Consider the following 15,972-nt stretch of genomic DNA (forward strand, 5'->3'; position numbering starts at 1 on the left):
TTCGTTTGACTTTGGCATTCTACGACATTGGTATAGTTTTTACTTATTTTTTTGTAACTTACGGTATATTTTTGCTCAACTGTTTTGTACGATTTACAGTATGGTTGAAAACTTTTTTTTTTTGGTAAACGGTCCGAAAAATTCATGCGCGCGCGGATGTCATCCATATAATCAAATCAACATGGCCTAACAACTAAACACATTGTGAACCCACCATATAGAGGCAAATGGCAGGCTGCCATCAAGCCTCAGCATCAATGTTTGAGTACAAGTACATCTCATTAACTCCTGTTGGTGGGGAACAAGAGACTTTTAGTGGGATAGTGACTAAAACATCACATAAAGCTGCTTTTTTTTAAGGGCACCACTTGTTAAATCTTACGTATGGGTTTCAATGGGATAAGGCCACAGCAAGTAATTTTTATGAATGACATCAGCGCGCGCATTAATTTTTGCCTGATTTTGGAAAAAAAACAAGAAATTTTGTTGCCTTCTGACAGTGGTCAATATGCCGAAAATGGGCAAAGATGTCTGTTGCCATGCCGGAAGGAGGATGGCAGATAACTATGAAGAGAGGAGACAAGAAAGGCTCTGATTTAATGTTTTGTTTGTTACTTTGATGCAGTGATATGTGATGCTGGCTGTGTATATGTGATGTTCCCACTGAATCAAAACCATTATTTTGTACAATGATTGTGTCAAAATTTTAAGGTGTAGGAACCTTGTTTTTTTCGCCCGCTCGCATTAGATTTGGAGTCTGTGGAGGATGTCATCCATAAAATTTACTTGCTGTGGCCTAACTGCCAAATAGATGTTCAGAGCTTAGGTAAGGTTAATATACAACTGTCCTGTACATGTAGTAGACTGCTATTGATTCGTTCTGCTCTGTAGAACTGTTAACTCTTAATGTGAGGAGACAGAGCTAAGCTGTGTGGTTACCCTGGGCATCAGTGTTCCCGCCAGACAGGCGTTTTCTCATCTTCAGACAATCCTCTTTTTGTGTCGAAGCCTTCGTCTGCGTCAAGAGGTGTCCGATAGAATTTCATCAGAATGTCAAAACTTCAAAAAGATGTACAAAAAGGTGAAAGTCAAACTTAAAGAAAAACTTTCGCCAGCTTAACTTTGAAAGTGTGAACCCATAGTATGGAGGCAAATGGCAGGTTGCCAACAAGCCTCGGCATAAGCTACAGTGTGCGTGTTACCCTCCGTAAACTGACGCTAAACTGGATAGTGAGTGTGTACGTGAGTGTGCACCCAACTTGCATAGAAATGATGTACTAGTACACAGTCGTGAGTGTGTATTTCCCTCAAAATTTGCCTCTCAAAATGTAGGAAATAATGTTTCAGAGGGTTAGAAATACATTTTTTTTATATTCCGGGAGAGACCTTTGCATTTGGGAGACATTACTGACGCTAAATCGACAGTGAGTCTGTACGTGAGTGTGCACCCAACTTGCATAGAAATGATGTACTACACAGTTGTGAGTGTGTATTTCCCGCAAAATTTGCCTTTCAAAATGCAAATAGTGTTTCAGAGGGTTAGGAATATATTCCGGGAGAGCATTTGGGAGACAACTGACGCTAAATTGGATAGTGAGTGTGTACATGAGTGTGCATAGAACTTATGTACACAGTCAGTGTGTATTTCCGTCAGAATTTGCCTCACAAAATACAGGAAATAGTGTTTCAGACTCAGAGGGTTCGGAAGTCAAACATATATTCCAGGAAAGACCCTTGGGAGACAACTAATGCTAAATCGGATAGTGAGTGTGTACGTGAGTCTGCACCCAACTTGCATAGAACTTATGTACACAGACAGCAGTGTGTATTTCCATCAAATTTGCCTCACAAAATGCAGGAAATAGTGTTTCAGAGGGTTAGGAAGTCAAGCATATATTCCGGGAAAGACCCTTGGGAGACAACTGACCCTAAACCAGATAGTCAGTGAGTACTAGTAAGTCAGTGTGCACCCAATTGCAACTTGCATGAAAGTGATGTCCACAGTCAGTGTGTATTTCCGTTTCAAAATTTGCGTCTCAAAACTGAAGGAAATAGTGTTTCCAACCAAGGGTTAGGAAGTCAATCATATATTCCGAGGGAGACCCTTAAAATTGTACTTTGTGTGTGTACTTGAAATGGGATTTCATCTCCATAAAAAAAATTATTATGATGAATGCACCATATAATACAGGAGTCAGACAGGTTGGGAGACTAACATGAGGGTCTGCATGGGGGGTGGTGATTGCGAATTACGCAAAATTTCCGCCACCGATTACGAATTATGTTAACGTTTCAGAGCTGATTATGACTTGACGCTTTGTGGCTTACGAATTACTTTAATTTTTGGGGAGGCTGCCTACGGATTACGAAGACTAAAAATGCCTGATTACGCCTTACGAAAAAGGGCATACAGGCCCCCTAACATTTCATGTGTCATCGCAAGTCTACATAACCTCTAGCTCTCATTGCTTTTTGCAATGTATCAGTCATAATAATATCTTAAAAGTTCATCTCTGTTCGTGGAAGTCGTTATGAAACAAGTTTGAACTGCAATATCCAACACAAGAAATTGGACTCGCCCAAATTTTTGAATGTACGACTCCAGTCTTTGTCAAGACATCAGGGCATTACAACCATCCCTCAACAGAGACGGGGGGTGCCACAGACTTTCTGCAACCTATGATCCACTGCTCACGGAGTCACGTGTGTTATCTGCGTGACGTCACGGAAGCGGTGGATTGCTCATTCCTTGACAAAGACTGAAGTTGTACAGTCGAAAATTTGGGTGAGTCCAATTTCTTGTGTTGGATGCTGCAGTCCAAACTTGTTTCATAATAATACTTTATACAGCTTGTATTTAAAACTTACCTTTGGGTGCGGTAGTATAATTTTTTTTGTGTGATATAGATGTGGGTTTGTTTGTCTGGTAAGAGCAGGTTGACAACGTTGCTGTGGGGTAGATTGACAGGCAGAATGGCAGGAGGGTCGAAAGTTCAGACCAAGGAAATAGGGTGAACTTGGGAGTAGGTTGACCTCACTGTCACCTTATGTGGGGAAGATTGACAAGCAGAATGACGGGAGGGCATAAGGTCAGCCACAGGAATTGGGGTAAACTTGAAGGTCACAAAAACTTACACAAAGTCTGACATCTCTTTTTGCAAGTTGTTTGAACACATTTTTTTTTGCTGCAGTTTTAAAATTTTGTCTTTTGCAGGTGGATTTTTCAAGCCCTGAAATTTACGTAATGTAAAATCATGACCCTTAGTGTGTGGAAATCAGTCTAAGTGAGCAAGAAACTTTTTCCAGAATCCATGACCTTCCCGTGACATTTAAATTGTTATATTTGGCCAATCTCCAGGTCTTTTTGGCAGATAGCTATGTTTTTACAGGGTCACCTCCGTTCTTGTTCAATTTTGCCTTGTTTTGGAGATTTTGGAGGCTTTAAACTAAGTCTGGTAGATTGTCCTTTGCAAGTTTGATGTATTGAAGAGCCAGAAATGATGGCAGACTGTAATCTCGTATGTAGAGACAGAGACTTGTGCTAATATAGAACGACATGTTCAGACTTTTCAGTAGCCTGCGTGCCAGACAAGGGACAACAGCTGGGATTTCAACTTTCAACCTCCTGGTCTAGAATCAGGTACATGACAAGTACGCAAACACGTACGCAACTAGCCTGGATACCAGACCCATATCTAAGAGAAACAACGACACAATTTAGGCCACACTGACTCGATTTTATGGATGATATCCGCGCGTGCATTGATTTTCACCTGTTCTCCGAGGAGGCTCTAGGCCTGGGTAGTCCATAGTGGTTAGCGACAATACGGAGCCGGTGGTAACTATGGAGGACGGCACCCAGGCTACCGAAGCTGCACGACTCAAGAACTCAGCACATACGTACAGTGCCGATTCATAAATTCCGCAAAAAGCTAGCATGTGCTGACTTGTATACGTCGCTATGTATTGCCGCAAATTCACAATACCAGCTTTGTATTCCTGTGGTTTAGTACGTAGCATTTTTATTTATTTTTTATTCGCACGCACTAGCTTGGGGGTCTTCAGAGGTTGTCATCTATAAAATCAAGTCGGTGCGGCCTTGTACTGGTCTCACAAAAGCAATGGGTGTTAAAGTCTGCTACCTTTAGATCATACTGATCTAGGGTTATGGAACTGAGAGACAAGTCTTGTGCTGTGGTATTGAAAGGTTAATTACTAATTTAGGCCTCGCCAATGTATATTTTTGGTTCTAGCAAGACTAGTGGATATCAAAAAAGCAGAGGGCAGAGAGGAAATATTGAATATTACTGTTCAATCCATTATAATAAAACTGACTGTGCCAAGGCACAACCCTAGTTCTCAGGCTTTGTTTTCAGTAGGGACTTCCAGTTAAGAATATTCTATCTCTTTCCAAATCTGAAAACTGACCATAGCTGTTAAACATTTCAGTATGATACAATGTAATTCCTTTCCGGCCCCCAAATTCAAAACTGTTCCGTCCAGGCATCCTTTGTACAGCATTGAAAGGCGATTTCTTGACAATTTCAAAGCGTTTGTCCTTGGCTTCATTTTTTTCTGTCAACTCGGTCAAGTGTGTGAGACAGAAGCCTCATTAACTACATTTGAACTTCGATTTTGTGAGGAGATGTAGTCAGCAATGACCTTCAGAAAGATGCCAAGGAGTCAAGGACAAATTTGGAATTCTTGAAATTCTTGGAAATCGTTATTCAACAGCAAATAAAGGATGTTTGGATGGAATGATGTTGAACTTGGAGCTAGAAAGGAACTATTATGCTGTAATAAGGCCACAGCAAGTAATTTTTATGGATGACATCAGCACATGCATTAATTTTCACCTGATTTTGGAAAAAAAAAACAAGAAATTTTATTGCCTTCTGACAATGGTCAACATGCCGAAAATGGGCAAAGATGTCTGTTGCCATGCCGGAAGGTGGCAGATAATTATGAAGAGAGGAGACAAGAAAAGGCTCTGATTTAATGTTTTGTTTCTTACTTTGATGCAGTGATATGTGATGCTGGCTGTGTATATGTGATATTCCCACTGAATAAAAACCATTTGTACAATGATTGAGTCAAAATTTTAAATTGTAGGAACCTTGTTTTTTTCGGCCCACCTTGTTTGTTTTTTTCGCCCGCTTGCATTAGATTTGGAATCTGCGGAGGATGTCATCCATAAAATTTACTTGCTGTGGCCTAAGTTCAGTGTCAATATTATAGTATCAATAGTTACTTTCTTGCTCCCAGGTTGAACATCCTTGTCCTTGGCTTCTTTCTGAAGGTCATTGCTGACTGTATCCCCTCACAAAATCACATTATAATATGAATGTGTCGGTTCAAATGTAGTTGATGAGGCTTCCGTCTCGTGCAGTTGACCAGGTTGACTTTTGCTCTGACTTATGTAAGGTTGTTCTTTAAAAGTGGATTGACTCAGTGAGATGAAAGTCATTGAAGGTTGGCCTATTCCTGTCAGGGAGTATAGGACGCGGAATACACAAGACATGGGTGCAGTGTCGGACCATAAGTTTAAAAATGAAAGGTTTCTGGAAGATGTCATCCATGAAATTAAGTCGGTGTGGCCTAAGCAGTCATTTTCAGTAAGCAGTCAGATTTGGTGAATTCAAGAAAATATGCTTAGAATTCAAGGAAATAAGCTGAGATTTACCCACAATTTAAGAATTCCATTATGTTACATGTACATTGTAGCTTCAGTAACCAACTGTTGGGTCCGAATGTGTTCCAAATATATCCCCAAAAAAGCACTTCCAGTTTTCCTATTCCCTTTGGTTCAATTTGTATGTTGCACAATTATTTACATGCTTCACTGATTTACAAATGTACCATGCGTATGGATCAAACATCACAAGTTTTTGGTGTTCTTATTTCCATTGTTGATTAGCCCCATGGGGATTGCAAAATAGTCGTTCCTGGCTAGGTAATTTTAAAATGTTTTAATCATGTCTCTGTTCGAATTGTAAATGTCCGACTCCTAGCGCAATTCAGCCGCTTTGGCGGCAATGTTTGTGGCAATGGTATGGAAACAGATAAACCATTCATTATAATTTTCAAGCCTTCAAAAACACAATTTCCCACATTTTGAGAGGCAAATCATGGCGTTGAGAGTGGTTGTCAATGGTCAGGTAGATGTTCATATTTTTACTCAAGATTTTCGTCGATTCTGTTTGTCTTATTGGTTTAAACAGGGCTCGAAAGACTGGGTGCATGTGCACCTTCTTCTTCTCCTTTTCGTCTTAGCAGACGCTCTGCTCAACGTCGATGGGCTCGACCGTGTGCGGCCAGCCCAGCTTTACTCCTGCAGAGTTTCCCGCAGGTTGTGCAGGTGAAAGCGGGTGTTGCAGAAGGATGGTGTCTTTTTTGCCTTCTTGTGGTCTCATTTTGGACCAGGTCATCTTCCAGTTTCTTGGCACCTTGGCGAAGTGCATACCGCCATGCAGTGCGGTTTTGTGCAAGGTGCTCCCAGTTGGCACCAATGTGAAAAAGCTTCAGGTCCCGCTTGCAGACATCTATGAAGCCGAGCTTTGGGCGACCCCTGTCGCGCTTGCCGTCTGCCAACTGACCGTACAGTACCTGGTGTGGTAGACGCGAGTGGTCCATGCGACCCAACCAGCGTAACCTGCGCTGCTTCAGGATAGGATACAGACTCGTGGTGCCGCATCTTTTGAGGATCTCCAGCACCTTAGTGCACCCAAATTTGAAGCTGTGCACCCAATGGTTATTCTGTGTGTTCACTGGTGCACCCAAATATTTTTGTAGGTACTTTTGTACATATCAAATGTATGATAGTATACAGGATATTCTTGGCATCTAGGTATCAGAAAAATAATAAAATCTTTGTTGTAGTACTTGACTTGTAAGATTTTGCAGTTAGCTCCCATTTCACATTCAAGCTCAGAAGAGGATCAGTAAGATCTATAATTAGGTTTTGTTTCATATAGTGCTCCCAAAAAATTTTTTGTGCACCTAATTTTTCAGGTTGGGTGCACCAGTGCACCTATTCCCAAAAATGAATTTCGAGCCCTGCTGTTTAAAGATTGTTCCTTCACACGCCGCAAAGTTCTGGCAATTGACGGAAAAACGGGAAATGGCTAGAGCCCCAAGCTAGTCCTTTAGCAGTACGTAATATATGCTCTTGTGGTTTTCTTCTGTCTCTTGCATCTCATAACTGATATTGGCAGGCTATTTTTGCTATCTGATAATGGTGAGTGTCAAATTGCCTTCCATATTGCTGCTGGCCACCTGCGTGTATCATACGTCACACCGTATTTCCTCCAATTGCGTACATACTTTATGCAAGGTTGTGTGCATACTCGACAAAAATTCAGACTTCATACCTCCATGAAATATGTGGAGTTTATGTAAGTGTTTTTTTAGGGATTTGTCTCATTGATTATGGGAATAAGGTTGTAATAATTACTATAATCTAGTTTAATATGGTTTTCTAAACTGTGGTTTTCCAAACTTAAATTACAATATTTCGCTTGTGAAGTTTCTTTGTCAATATTACAATTCGACATGTCCTCATTAATTATGCAAAAGATCTCTTTGTTAACATAATATATACATAGTGAATTTTTACCTCCTTAAGTAATTTACACATGTCACAATGTATATGAAATTCCCGTTATTCACCATCAAGAAATCACATAATTTTCACATTAATTATGCAAATTAGTGGCATTTGGATTACTTCCACTCAATCAGCAGTAGAATAATTATACATGTATGATATTAGATTTGGCATACTTCAAATAAAGACAAATTTCATATATCTTTCCTCAACTCACAGATCGTGAAGGTACTTTCAGTTTGTGACGCTGAAGTGATGTAAGATCTTGATTAGTTGATGTGTTTTTCCACATGGGTTTATTCATACCTCCAATCTTAACAGAATCAAAACGTACTACATAAGATTACTGTGACTATGTGACATATGCAAGTAAGTATTGAGGAACAGAGATAATATTATCTTGAAAGTGTGCTGTGAGTGACACTGTAGATGTTTTGCGATCTAAAAAAACACCAAAGTCCTTGATAACACCAGATAACTATGACTAACAAGGAGCTCTACACATGTACTGTCTTCTGTACATTCAACAACGTTTTACCATCTCACAGATCTGTATCGTACCTGAAGTGCCTTGTCGTTACTTGACGTGATGCAAGATATCGATAATATTTTAATTTTATTATAGATTTACTACTAGTTGTTACTCCATGAAGGAAGTATATACAGTGTACCACCTGCAGGAGTATTGTGGTCAGTCGGTTTTTCGTGTTCGCAGCTAAAACACAGGGTTCCCCTTGTTTAATCGGCATGTAATTTTATACGTCATCTGCAGGCATGCCTGTGATACGCTCTATGTAGAATTAAAACCGATTATGCTCTACGAAAAAAGGGCATGTGGACTCCCTTCTAAAGCTCAGTGCCTTACTGCGTATGATTACCGTGATAATTTTAAAAGCAACACTTAAAGGAGTTAAAATGTTTTGAACATGTCCTGTGTGTGTGTGACGATTATATTGTGAATATACATGAGCTTACATGTTGTAACCGCTAGTGACTTCTTATACGCATCTATGTTTAGACAACTCAAGGACCTTCTTACAGTTACAGATGTCTTTATTAACCTGCTGTCAGCACATGTAGCCTTGACTTGTTTACTAGTAGAGGGCTCTGAAGTGTTTTTCGAAGAACTTCACTGCTACCGCATGTGTACAGTAACTACATTAAACAATACATTCTGTAGAAGTGCTATATACAGATTACATGCGAATTTCGCGCAGGCGCAGTACGCTTGAGATGTCAACGTGCTGGTTTTACAATGGCCAAACGTAATGGTGCTTTCTCCCCTCTCTCCCTCTCTCTTACTAAGACCATATTTAGCCTTGAGATGTTGTGTGATTAATTTGGTTCTGACGTCAGTACACCAGGTTCCTAAAACGTCTTATTAACCTTTTGTGCCCCAGATCTGGTCCCACATGTCCTTGGGGTTCACAGAGGACATTGTACTCCTGTCACTTTATGATCTAAGCAATGTGCAATACCTAGGCAGGGCTCGAAATTAACATTGTCCCAGTGTCAAATGACACTAAATTTTCAGCTTGGGACAATTCAAATTACATTTCGGGACAATTTTGGGGCAATTGGAAAATTCTAAGACCATCCACGTCATTTGGGAACCATCCATCCATCCTGCGACAGACTGCTGGCAGCCTATAAATATATAATACTCTGACAAACATTTAAATTTGACCAATCAGGGATTCCAAATATCAGGGACGGTGCCATGCCCATGATATCATGTATTTCCGTACATGAAGTGGACTTTAAGTTGTACAAATTCAGTTGTTGTTTTCTTATTTTTGTCATCAACTTATTTCCTGAAAAGCAGGCTGGGACAGTCCATCTTCAGTTCGGGACAATTGAAATCTATGTTCGGGACAATTCTGGGACAATAGTGAAAAAAGTTAATTTCGAGGCCTGCCTAGGAAAGCCGCCAGGGGTCCAAAATCTAATCATTTATCTGATAATCAGCACACTTGGTTTCTAAGGCATCTCGTTAACCTGTTGTGGTCCCACATGTCCTTGGGGGTCACAGAGGACATTGTACTCCTGTCACTTTATGATCAAAAGCAACATGCAATACCTAGGAAAGCTGCCAGGGGGTCCAAAATCTAATCTTTTTATACATCAGCACACCTGGTTCCTAAGGCATCTTGTTGACCTGCTGTGCCCCAGATCTGGTCCCATGTCCTTGGGGTTAGGGGGAACATTGTACTTGCTTGTCACTTTGTGATCAAAAGCTACATGTAATACCAAGGTAAGCCGCCAGGGGGTCCAAAATCTTATCATTTCTTAGATATGTCCAGTCCTAAACAACATACCTACCAAGTTTCATGACAATCCATCCATAGCTTCTTGAGTTATTGTACTAAACCACATCACAGATAACAAACGCTCATAATCAAAACAATCATAATCTTCTGGCTGAAGGTAAAGTAAGAATGCTAATTTTTACTGCATAAAACTGAAATAAAGGAGCTTGAAATCCAGCTATGAACACTGTATACTACCACCAGATCTGTTTTACTTCTGTGGACGGTGTAGTATTTACAGCTATTTCTCAGGCTGTAAATATTTAGCGATCTAGTTTTAATCACACACTCAAAAATCAGCATGTAAACCTTAAGATACTTATGTCGTTAAACTTCATGTACATGTAGGCTTAGTTTACCAGCAAAATTTGCCCCTTAAAATGCAGGAAATAGCATTTAGGAGAGATGTTAAAGTTTAGCCAGGGGCACATGCCCCCTAGGCCTGACCCCTAGCTAGGATTGCCATGCTCTTCGGCACTCAACATGAGGCCACAGCAACTAAATTTTATGGATGACATCCTCCGCAGACCCCAAATCTAATGCGAGTGGGCGAAAAAAAATAAGTCGAGCCGAAAAAAACAAGGTTCCTACATTTTAAAATTTTGACTCAATCATTGTACAATGGTTTTGATTTGTCACATGTACACAGCCAACATCACATATCACTGCATGAAAGTAAGAAACAAAACATTAAATCAGAGCCTTTTCTTATCTCCTCTCTTCATAGTTATCTGCCATCCACCTTCCAGCATGGCATCTTTGCCCATTTTCGGCACGTTGACCACTGTTAGAAGGCAACAAATTCTTTTTTCCCCCCAAATCAGGCGAAAATTAATGCGCACGCTGATGTCATCCATAAAAATTACTTGCTGTGGCCTACTGTTACCCACAGCTCATAATATATTTGGCCACTATACCTTGTCACCCATTGATAAATGTGACATGAATTCTTTCACATGCGTAGCTGCACTGCATATGTTTTTTAATTACCTGATAGTAATTACAGCAATCGTAATGCTGAAGGTCATTTGTGACGTCACAGGAATTGCAGCTAATACATGATATTTGCTTATAAGCCTGCTGCTCAGCAGCCCATGGTGATTTTACTGTCGCTTCCCACGTCAAAATGGTGACCTTTGAAAATCGCTGGCCCCGATAAAACGACTGTGTATACTGTAATTCCTGATTTTTTAATGGTAAAATCTTTAAGTCTACCGGTTTGACAGTCACTTGTACCGTTATCAAATTAGTTGTTTTTTCTCCCCACTTCCTGCATTTTGCTGCTACCATGAAGATTACATGTATGTTCTGTGAACATGTCCGTTTTCCTCAAACTGAAATTTTGCTACTGTAAAGACAAAGTGAAATACAGTATCCTATTTTCAAGGTCACTACATGTACTTGAGCATGGTTTCAATTAGACTGACTGTGCAACACATGTTCATGTGGTTTTGGGGACTAACTGTGTCAGGGCTCGAAATACTGGGTGCATATGTAACTTAGTGCAGCTAAATTTGGGGCTGTGCAGGTATTTCTGATGTCTACCTGCACCTAACCTGCACTGGTCCATGTACTGGGTATATGCAGGTTAGTGCAGGTAAAATTGGAGCTGTGCAGGTATTTCTGATGTCTACCTGCACCTAACCTGCACTGGTCCATGTACTGGGTATATGCAAGGTTGTAGATGTACAGTGTACATGTATGTGGATGTAATGTTTGGATTTTTATTTGCTGCATTCACTGTCACCACCTACATGTACATGTATGCAGTTTAAATGAAATAATGGCAATGGTTTCTGAACAGTTTTTAGTACAATATTATGATCCATACTCCCTAAATTCTGAGTTGTACATTATTGTACATGTAAAATTTGTCTGGTGCAGGTAATTTTCAATGTTACCTGCTACAGTGCAGGTACTAGTTTGCAGAAAAAAAAGATTTCTAGCCCTGTGTAATAACGTGTGTGGATCTTTATTACTTGTTGCAACACTATCCAACCGAAGACCGTTTGTTTACAGTGTGGTGTGACCGTTGCTATCAGCTTGAGATCTGACCTTGAGACAACCCAGAACTGGGAGGGCTCACGTGATTCTACAACACGTGTTTTCATCAACAGGTAAGGCCTTGCTGGCGTTACTGTTAGTACAATGTACAATGTGGATAACCATGTTGAACAGATTGTTGTAAGGCCGCACCAATTTAATTTCTTGATTAACGGATTTTTCTAGAAAAATTATGGAGCGGGTGGGCGAAAAAAAAAAAAAAATAAAAACAGGCCTAGGCATCCTATGGCCCAAAATGGTACGATAGGAGCAATGAAGTCAACATACCAGGTTGGTTTAAAATTTAAACTATGAATTTTGAACTTTTAATGATACCACTGCATTGAAAGATGGAATAACTGTAACAACTAGGAAGAACAGGACTGTTTTCAACTGTTCAGGGAAAAATATGAGCATTTTGCAGTTGATTCTGATTTTTTTTTTGTCAAATCAGAAAAAAATGAAGCGGGCGAATCCGTTAACCAAGAAATTAAATTGGTGTGGCCTAAAGGCATCCCATGCAATTTCAGGGCATCAAACAAACAATATCAGGGCTCAAAAGTACTTTTTTTTTCAGGTATGTGCAAAATTGCACATTGGCAAAAATTTAAGGTCAAGTCAGGACAAGGATGATGCAAATTAGTCAAGAAGCTCGAGTTTCATGAGTGTTGTCTGTCCTTGGGGCTGGGAGCGCCAAATCCCAAGTAAATTTTGCTTCTTTGCCTGCAATACTCTAGGTGCAAAATTGCACAGTCAAATAAATCTTGAAAATCATGTGCATTTTGTACATTGCACATTTCAAGCCATGAATATTCTAGATGAAGAAATCTGTCTGATAGAGACATTATTTCATACTTTTTGACGCGTTTAAAATAACCCCAAAAACAAGCGTACTGAAGACTCCATTAAAATTTTATTTTTGGTACCACCGAACCAGCCTACGATACAAAACAAGCAACTGTTTTCTGTCAGTGACATTGCATTTTGCCTCACAGATATCAGTATGTTATGGGATAGGATTGATTTAACTTACCACATTAAAAATGACCAGAAAAATTGACTTGGAAAATCCAGTTTTACTACTGCCCTGAAATTACATGTATTTCTGGACACCTTGTGGTGCAACAATCAGTTGTTTATTTTTGTCTTAACACTCTGGAAAGAGAATTACGAGACCAAAGGTTAGGTGACTTGCATTTCACCCAGCCCTGTTCTTTTAATCAACCTTGGTTTTCTCTGTCTTAAAAGTACATGTACACACTACAGGGCTGGAAATACTACCCATGTAGGTTAGTGCAGGTAAAATTGGAGCTGTGCAGGTATTTCTGGTGTCTACCTGCACTGGTCCATGTACTGGGTATATTCAGGTTAGTGCAGGTGAAATTGGAGCTGTGCAGGTATTTCTGATGTCTACCTGCACTGGTCCATGTACTGGGTATATTCAGGCCACACCAATTTAATTTGTTGGTTCTCGGATTCGCCTCTTCGTTTTTTTCTGATTTGCAAAAAAAAAAAAATTTGATTCTGGTCCTGAGTGCTCATGTTTTGCCCCCAACTGTTGAGGAAAGTCCTATTCTTCCTAGTGTGTAAACAGTTTTCCCAAAGTTCAAAATTCAATGTTTAAATTTTAACCCAGCCTTTTGTGTTGACTTCATGGCTCATTCCATAGCATTTAAGCCTATAATAGGACCTGTTTTTATTTTTTATTCTTTCGCCCTGTCGCTTCATATTTTTTCTGAAAAAATCCGAGAACCAACAAATTAAATTGGTGTGGCCTCAGGTTAGTGCAGGTAAAATTGGAGCTGTGCAGGTATTTCTGATGTCTACCTGCACCTAACCTGCACTGGTCCATGTACTGGGTATATGCAGGTTAGTGCAGGTAAAATTGGAGCTGTGCAACTATTTCTGATGTCTACCTGCACCTAACCTGCACTGGTCTATGAGTTTTTATTTACATGTAGGTGTATGTGGGTTTTTGTTAAAGTTTGCTGCCTTCAGTGTTACCACAAATGAATTGGAGCTGTGCAGGCATTTTTAATGCATGTATCTACCTGACACTGAGCCAACCTGCTGCAGTAATGCACTGGACAGCCAGTGTGACAGCAAAAATGCCTTCCTTAATATGATTGATATTGGCAGATTAGGACATTTGAAACACACTTACCGGCTATTCGGTTTAACATCAGTCTCTCGAGGGTTAGACGTGCTTGCACACCGATGCTGAGGCTTGATGGCAGCCTGCCATTTGCCTCTATTTTGTGGGTTCACAATGTGTAAACCTAGAAAATGTCCTCCACTTGTCAGAGTTAAAGGCAAAGAGAATGATTGGTGCATTTAAATTAAAGGCATCCAAAGCAATTTCAGGTTAGCATAACTGGAAATATTCTAAATACATGTAAGTCAATCTGTATGAAATTGGCTGCTTCACATTAGCACATTTGAGTCAGTATTTCATACTTTAGGCATTTAAAACTGCAGAAATAAGCCCCAAGATGAGTCCTTTATTTTCTGGGTGGTACCATAAAAATCAGTCCAATGCCCTTCCGATAAATCAGAATTTTGGGAATTTTTGGGGGTCAATATACATTGTGATAGTGTGGTTTCAACTTAGTTTGTAGATAAATGACTAGAAATAGTAGAATATTGGCTTTGAAAAATCAGGTTTCCAAGCCCTTAAGAACTGCATTGGATGCCTCTAAAACATGTCTGGTACAGTTACATTGTAGATGGTTTGGTTAAAAGTACATGTATTTCAAGCCCTGTTCTACAACCGTCAATCTTTTAACCTGAATGTTAGACTGTTGAAAATATTTTGAGCCCTGCTCTGCAACTGTTTATCTTCTACTGAACTTGAAAGATAAACAGATGTCTCCTAGTCTTTGCCAAGATGTCTGTTGAACTGATATACAATGACTATTTTTAACTGTTACCGCAAAGGTCACAGTGACTTGAATGAATCGCCAACTTAAATTCCAGTGACAGTTAATTATGATTGATAGGAATTCAAGTCAATATGAGCTTTGTAGTACTGGTTAAAAAATAGTCAGTCCAACAGATGTCTTGGCAAAGTTACATGTTATACAATACTGGAGTCCCTTTCTTGAGTCATCTGCTTTGAAAGATTTTGGCAGAAACTCCCTGTAGTTCCAGAGCAAGCTGCTAGGGGGATCAAAACCACACCACTTGAAAAGCAATCAGCCACCGAAAAATCACTACCATAGCATGTCCAGGTCAAAAGATGCAAAAACTGGAGGTTCTGCTGCAGTGCCAAGGTCAGCCACCAGGAGGCCCAAATTTGATCTTGACCTTTGTCTTTCTAAGACCTCCCTACATACCAAATACCATCACAATCCATAATTAAGTTATTCTGACTACAAATATGCAGAAACACAGACAGACAGACAGACACACACACACACACACACACACACACACACACACAGACCAAAAACAATACTTCCATTTTTTATGAACAAGGTTAACAATGACAAGAAAAATTGACTTTGAAAATTCTGTATTTGCTGCCCTGAAATCATATTGGGTGCCTTTTAATGTCTCTTCCTGTAAGTACTAAAGTCAGCACGTCATGAAATATTAGCAGCACAGTAGCCATTCTTAGTGTGTGGCAGACCAGACACACTATCCTCCACAGTTGTTGCTACTTTCACTCCCAGTACAATGGAGGTTGAAACACGAGAAGGTCACTGACATCTAAAGAAGAACCATTGTTCAGAACGTCAACCTCTTTGACCTGATTAAGTCTTATGAAACTGTTGAGCTTAATGACTCATTATGATTTAATACGTAACTACAAAATGGCAGTCGCCTTACAGAACTTAACCTCTTGCGTGCATTGTTGTTGCCTTGGGTAATTAAAAATGCGTGTGCCCGGGGGCATGAGTGCATTGTTTGGCCGGTGCGGTTGGATAGTTACCTTGGCTGAATGCCCACATGCCCAACCTGTGACCTTGAGCCCCAGAAATGGGTCATACCAACTGGGACAATCACCGGGGG

General features: G+C 40.0%; 1 protein-coding gene across 1 annotated transcript in view; it reads left to right on the plus strand.

Moving 5' to 3' along the window:
- The window catches only part of LOC109482608 (nuclear receptor subfamily 4 group A member 3-like), a 96,431-nt gene that overhangs the window by 15,971 nt on the left and 64,488 nt on the right, over positions 1 to 15,972 (plus strand). The window contains exon 3 of the mRNA XM_019785404.1: positions 11,935 to 12,032. The gene's annotated coding sequence lies outside the window, so the exon portion shown is untranslated. The remainder of the gene's footprint in view (positions 1 to 11,934; positions 12,033 to 15,972) is intronic.

The sequence above is a fragment of the Branchiostoma belcheri genome, unplaced genomic scaffold (assembly GCF_001625305.1).
Source record: "Branchiostoma belcheri isolate BF01 breed outbred unplaced genomic scaffold, Haploidv18h27 scaffold6, whole genome shotgun sequence".
NCBI lineage: Eukaryota > Metazoa > Chordata > Leptocardii > Amphioxiformes > Branchiostomatidae > Branchiostoma > Branchiostoma belcheri.